This window comes from Aplidium turbinatum, chromosome 14 (assembly GCF_918807975.1).
Source record: "Aplidium turbinatum chromosome 14, kaAplTurb1.1, whole genome shotgun sequence".
NCBI classification, from domain to species: Eukaryota; Metazoa; Chordata; class Ascidiacea; order Aplousobranchia; family Polyclinidae; genus Aplidium; species Aplidium turbinatum.
Window position 1 is genome coordinate 17,514,657 of NC_137485.1, and position 6,812 is coordinate 17,521,468.

Genomic DNA, 6,812 nt, shown 5'->3' on the forward strand with positions numbered 1-6,812 from the left:
ATTTCTTCAGTGACTTGTCAAACTGCTATTTTCATCAACAACTTGACAATAGTTTTTTTCTTTTTAAATTGAGCAAAACGTGTTGTGGTTAAATCACATGTTGTTATCAATTAGAGGAAACAAACGAGTGAAACGGTTGTTTTCAACACTTTCAATTTGGTTTGTAATTTGCCCAGATTAAGGATAACTCAGGATAAAAGAATTTTTTTCAGCTCATCTTCACATGAGAAAACACCTTTAGAATTGGTGAAGTAGTATTTTGGTCCGAATTACACACGTTGTTGCCCTTCCTTTGTCATTTAGATGCAACTTATTGTTAAACATATTTCAAATGGTGGTTGCAAACTATTCCCTAGCTTGCTGTGTTCAAATCATCATGACCACTCGAAGTGACAAGAGAAGTTAAAGGAAAACATAAGAGGTGGACTGAAATCTGATGACATTTGATACCGTGGATGTTTAAGAAAAAATCAGGATTGAATCAAGCAGCAAGTGAATTAAGTTTCTCCAAAGCAACTCTTACATGTCAGAAAAAAGCAAGATTGCGGTTGCTGAAAAAACGATCGCGGAAGAATGTTACGAATGATGTTAAAAACAATTAGTTGAACATAATCGCAAGTCGAAACAAGGCTCTATGGATTAAGACTAATTTATTTAGAAGACTGGTATATACGAAATAGTTGAAGCTAAAAAAATTCGGAATGGCCCATTTCGGCTATTTCCCTATTCGGCTACAGTTTTGAATTGTATTTTATTTCACAATATTGTTTCTTTTGCATTCCGACAAAGAAAAATAAATTGAAATGAAATTTAGCGCAAAATATTTGAACTATTAAATTGAAATGTTTGCTCACATAAAATCGACATGTATCCTACGTCACCGTCTGTATGCAAACTTAGAATATATCAGGATCCTCAACTATTACAAAATTCCAAATCCAACGACGCCTTCTGTTTATTTAGAGAATGTTGTATTTTATTCCACAAAATCGTTTCTTTTATAGTTGAAATTATCGAAGCTTTAGATGAGCGGGGTTTAGACCTAACCACTAACCATGGGCAACAAAAATTGTTATAACAAGTGGTGTTTCAAAGATAAAACACTTCGCGAAAAAGATTTAGATCATTTAAACTGACTTAAAGAGTGCAGAAAGCAAAAAATAGCCTACGTTGCTCTTGCCCGCAAAACAGCAGCTGATCGCATGGCTTTCTCAGACGGTATGGAAATTTCAAAGTAGATGATAGAGTAACTTACGCTGCTGGAATAGTCACCTAACTATTCATTGCAATATTAAGTAATCCAGCTAAATTAGACGCGCTATTTTCAACGAGGTCTTCCCTCTGTGAGATCAATTATGATTCAACAGAACGCATTGTTTTGTTCGCAATGTGTGAGAATTAAATTGAAAACCGATAAAAGAAAAGGTGTTTAATGGTCTTGGTCGCAGATATTGCCTGCAATAACGACGTCTCTTACTGCTATTATCACCTAGCTAACCTGACATCATTGTTTTATGCGACCGCTTAGGTTTGACATCGACTTCAACGATCAAGGAATGTTACGTAATAAGAACGATTATATCCTACACGCAAAAATAAAAAAAAATATATTTCTTAAAACAGTTCTTTCTGTTTTGTCTCGTGAGCTTTGCATATTGCTCAACAAGTGCATAAAGTTTAGAATTGACAAGTAATCATTCAATTTGAAATTTAAGTTTGAATCACTGGAAATAAACGTATTTTTCGACGCCGTTTCAAACTCCGTAATCTACGTCAACAATGATTTTGCGGCAGTAAAAATGCGTTCATTTTGAAAACTGCCGAGCTGGAGACAATAGCTTGTCCCGTGTATAGGTTGAACCATGGTTGAACCTGTCTTTTTGAGGTGAAATTCACTTGCGAACATCTCGACTTATACTCGAGTACATACGGTATTCGATAAAAGACTGTAAAGACTTTCGATAAAAAACAGAAGATAAAACACTTCGCCGTTGTTAACACTTTGAAGGTGAGTAATTAGCAAAACGTGGGATACGAGGTTAATAAAACCGATAGCGGGTTTCCACTCTGCTTGAAATCATGATTTGTTGCGTTTTATTTCGATAACTTCACTGTCTTGATCGTTGTTATTCACTCACACGAAAAGGAAATGAATCGGCTTGTTTTCCAACTGTTCCAATTATGAGCTAACAATATCAAAAATTTTACGACTAGGCGTACTGCATGCGTAAAACTAATCGTTTCAAGCAGCGGTTCTAATAAATTCGGTTTGCGACCTAGGTGTCAATATAAACAAGACACTAAGCTTAATCAAAGACTACTTTAATTGAGTAAAATAGCGTTATGGGTATGACGTCATCACCTTTCTCGCCCCCTAAAGTTTTTTGAAAAGTCGGCGCCTATGATTGTGGAATAAAATACAAAATACAATTCAAAACTGTAGCCGAATAGGGAACTAGCCGAATCGGACTGTAGCCGAATAGGGGACTAGCCGAATCGGACTAGGACGTAGCGGACCCGAAAAAATTAGTACAAGATTTGTTAATAGAATTAAAGAATCATCATTTCTGTAATGGCATCCAGAAATTTCATTAAGAATTTTCCAAGTAATAACATTGGGTAGTGCTTCTACTTTCCACAAACCTCAAACCACAACTTTTTTTGAATCACTTGGCTGCATTACTTCTACTAATGGTATCCCAGTCAGCAGGACATACAATATAAATGAATTTAGTTTAATAGTTACCGTACTTGGAAAGTCTCCAAAACCTTTAAAAAAAACGTCAAAATGTAACATTATTTGTGTGATGAATGCTGCAGCAATTTCTCCTGGAATGATATTACTCCATGTGCAAGTGAAGAAAGAGCTTAGATATGGTGCTCTTCCAGAAACTATTTTTCCTTGTAGTGACAAGCAGCCAGTTAACACAACAGTTGTAAAGGTGCTTTGATGAATGCAAATAATGGTGATCAACAATCTCTCAGCGACGTTTCAATATGCAAACAGTGCAACCTTGACAGCTTCTGTTATTGATAATTTTAGATCATAAAACGTAGTCAAACAGAAAATTGAACTGATGTTTGAAGAAAAAAATGTTTGAAAAAATGATGACACAATCCACACTCCACAGCTCTGCCTTGTCTGTGAAGGCTTCACAATCACTGATGAGGCTTTCCAATAGATGCAATGTGCTCGTCATGTGATAAAGAGTAGGCTCATGAAGATGTGCAGATTTTAATTGCAAAGCATAATATTGAAAAAATGACATTTTTATGTTGACAAATGATAAACCGGTATTTTACAAGGAATTTGAATTTGTTTAAAGATTTTTTCAAGTACGAATAAAACGGTCATTATGCAGTAGAATTTCATTTACCAATGCATAAGTTTTATTTTCTCACATAAAAAAACATTAGCAAAACATATCAATGCTATGAAAATAATGTTTATTGAATCCTTGCTATGTTGTGCTAACTTTTTGTTTTAATAACGATGCTGGATTTTCATTCTTAAAAGCAGTATGTCTTGTGGGTATATTACAACCAGCATCCAACCGAATAACTTCACCATTTAACATCTCATTTTCTATAATAAATTCAACACAGTGTTCAAATTCAATTGGATCACCAACACGATTTGGAAAAATACTACAGTTTGAAATCATTTCGTTTACGTCTGGAACATGAGTACGCACTAAATTTGAAGTAAAGTATCCAGGAGCAATTGCCATGACTCGTATTCCAAGTGAAGATAAGTCTCGAGCAATAGGCAATGTCATGCTTGCAATCGCTCCTGCAGATGCACTGTTTATGCTTGCTCCAAATAAACCATTGTAAGCATCAATACCACTTGTGTTTATTATGACACCACGGGAACCACTGGGTGTTGGTAAATTTTTTGACATTTCTTGGGCAGCCAGACGAATTACATTAAATGTCCCAGAGATGTTTATTTGAATCAAATCTTTAAACAATTGATAATCATGAACATTGTCACTAGATTGATTGTACACCAGTCGATTAGTAGCTGTACCTGCACAGTTCACAACCGCATTCATCTGACCCCATTTATTCGTTAAAGTTTCCAAAGCAAATTTAACATCTTCAACTGATAGAATGTCTCCTTTAACACAAACACAGTTCTCTTTTGGAAAGTCAATTTCTTGCTTATGGCATTCCTCAATAAACATATTAGTAGTTTCATCGCTTTCATGATTGTAATCTTGATCGAATGCAAGAACTCTTGTTCCACCACGAAGTAGATACTGAGCAGTAGCTTTACCTAAACCAGATGCTGCACCCGTCACTAATGCAACTAATTTGTTCATCTTCATGTTTATGAATTATCTACAAACAATTCCAAAGAATCCTACACAAAGTAAAACGTAACAGATATGTTGATAACACTGGCTGATATGATTTTTATTTTTTGGATAAAAGTAGGCCAACACTTTTGTGATAAGTTTGTGCTGGGGATTACAAATATGAGGTTGCTTTTTCTTTAGCATATCAGCATTTTTACAATTTAAACTTTTTGCATTACACCTCTGATAATTATTACAGCTAGTCTTAAGAAACATTTTCCAATTGTGTCATTGTCGCAGTTGAATCACTTTGCTACAACACCTTAATATGTTACTTGTGATATCAGTGAAAAGGATTGATTTCAATGATGGAACTAGGGTAATCTCCTTAGTCTTGCAGTTACTTTTATTATTATCATATGGTAGTCTGAACATTCTATCAGTGATGGGTCTATCTGAGCGTCAATTGACAGAATGTTTAGACTATGAACATGATGAACAGCATCTGCAACAGTTTAGTCAAACAAAGCTAAATGATCTTGTTAGAAATTCGAATTTATCGAAGAAGCCGGATCTTGTTCTCAGATCAAGATTAAAGGAAATTTAAACTGTGTATAGTCCATGCACTAACTTGGACCATTTTTTTCAAGGACCTCCGAAATTCGTATCTGTTAACTAACAATTAGTCTTCTTTTATTAAAAAGATATTTTTATACTCTTAAGTGTGTAACAATTTAGTGGTATTATTATGTAAATATTAAAAATATCAAAGAGGGTATTTTTACACACTTGTTGCCATGATTACAATCAGGTGTTGTCAGGGTTAGGATTAAAGTTAGAAAGAGTTAAGGTACGATAAAGGTTGGAGTTAGGAATAAGGTTATGGTTTTGATCCTTGACCAGCACTAAAAGAAATTTTCAAAATACAAGTTTTTGTTTTCAACAACTTTTCTCAAATTAGGGCAGAATTCCTTATCTAGCAATGCTATTGAGCTGCAGACTAAAAATATATATATACTATATCATAGCGCATTTTGCAATTGCTACTTTGATACCAAACTGCATCTAAACATTCTGCGCGATCCGATGCCACTTGTTTAGGTGTTTTTATTTCTGACTATCACATCAAAAGCAATACCGTACCCGTCAACGTTAACATAGCAAAAGTCTAAAAAAAGGTAGAAGCGACAGAACACAAATGTTAAAACCTGCTTGAGACCAAAATAAGTTTTTAAGCTTAAAGTTAAGATGTTCTTTTTTATAAAAAAGAAGTTTTTCTAAAATTGTTATTTCAAAACCAAGTCACATATGGCAGATTTCGTAAAAAAAACAAAACTTACACAAGTCATGATAACATTACTGATAAATAAACTGTTTATTAAATTTTATTTGTCAAATTTTGCAAAAATATTTATAAATTTATGAAGTAGGTCTAGATGCAGTACCGCAACATTGATGGTCGCAAACTAGTAACTTAGACTTGGTTACTAAGTGGACACAGTTATGTCAATGGTTGCAAATTAGTCGGCTACATGGACCTGGTTATGCCAGGTTACTCGGTCTAGACACTTTAACACAGGGCAGTTTTCCTGGTAAATCAGCTAATTGCAGTCATGTGAGTCGGGTGCAACCCAGTTCGTACCCTGAACAGTTTGTACCCTGAAAAGATCGAAAAAAAAAATTAAAAAAAGGCAAAGCCGAAGTCGCTGATCGGAGTTTCCGCAAACAACTCGAGGGTTAGGGTTAGCGGAAACTGCGGAAAAATATTTGCAGAAACTGTGATCAGCAAGGGTTAAGCGTCGTTCACACTGTTGTGCCATGTCTCGTGCTTTTCTTTGAGACGTTCTCGCTCCAATGGTTTTCAGTGCGGCTGTTCACACTGCGCGGCTTGTGACGTAGTCGCTTGAGACGTTCTTTGTACGGTTGAGCGAGAATTGCAACGGAGCGATTTCGGCTCAAGTCACAAGCGAGAACGCGAGATTTGTAAACAAGGGTTGAAAGGCAAGCAGGACCTTTGTGGGTGCTGTGACATCACAAAAACTGCTTTAAATGAAAATTACTCCCATAAAAGGTTTTGACTTGAGATAGGAGGCAAAGTATGTCATTTTATCTAACCTTCCTTGCAAGTGCAGTGCTTTTTTCGTGTCTGCCCTCCAGGTATACAAGCTGCATGATGAGGCTTAGAACTGCAGAGTGGAGAGATGAAATAGGCCTAGGCTTTTACTAATACAGAATCAAGTTAAGTGTAGGGTGACTAAGATTTCATATACATTTACATGGTAGAAGAAAAGCTACTTTGTAATTTTAAATTCTTCAGCAGGCTTTTTTAAATATGTAGGCTAATCATTAAAAACTATATACTGGCACTCCTAAGTTTTGTGACTGGTTGATTACGCTAGGCCAGTATCTACAATACATACTATGTCAGTGTCATCTTCTTTAAACTAGGCAACTAAACCTGCATCTACCAAAGCTGTGGAGACTACAATTGTAAAGTAAAATTTAACA

General features: G+C 35.4%; 1 pseudogene; it reads right to left on the minus strand.

Moving 5' to 3' along the window:
* Positions 1-2,788: 2,788 nt before the first annotated feature.
* LOC145783478 (3-hydroxyacyl-CoA dehydrogenase type-2 pseudogene) lies at positions 2,789-4,363 on the minus strand (annotated as a pseudogene).
* Between the last annotated feature and the right edge of the window lie 2,449 nt (positions 4,364-6,812).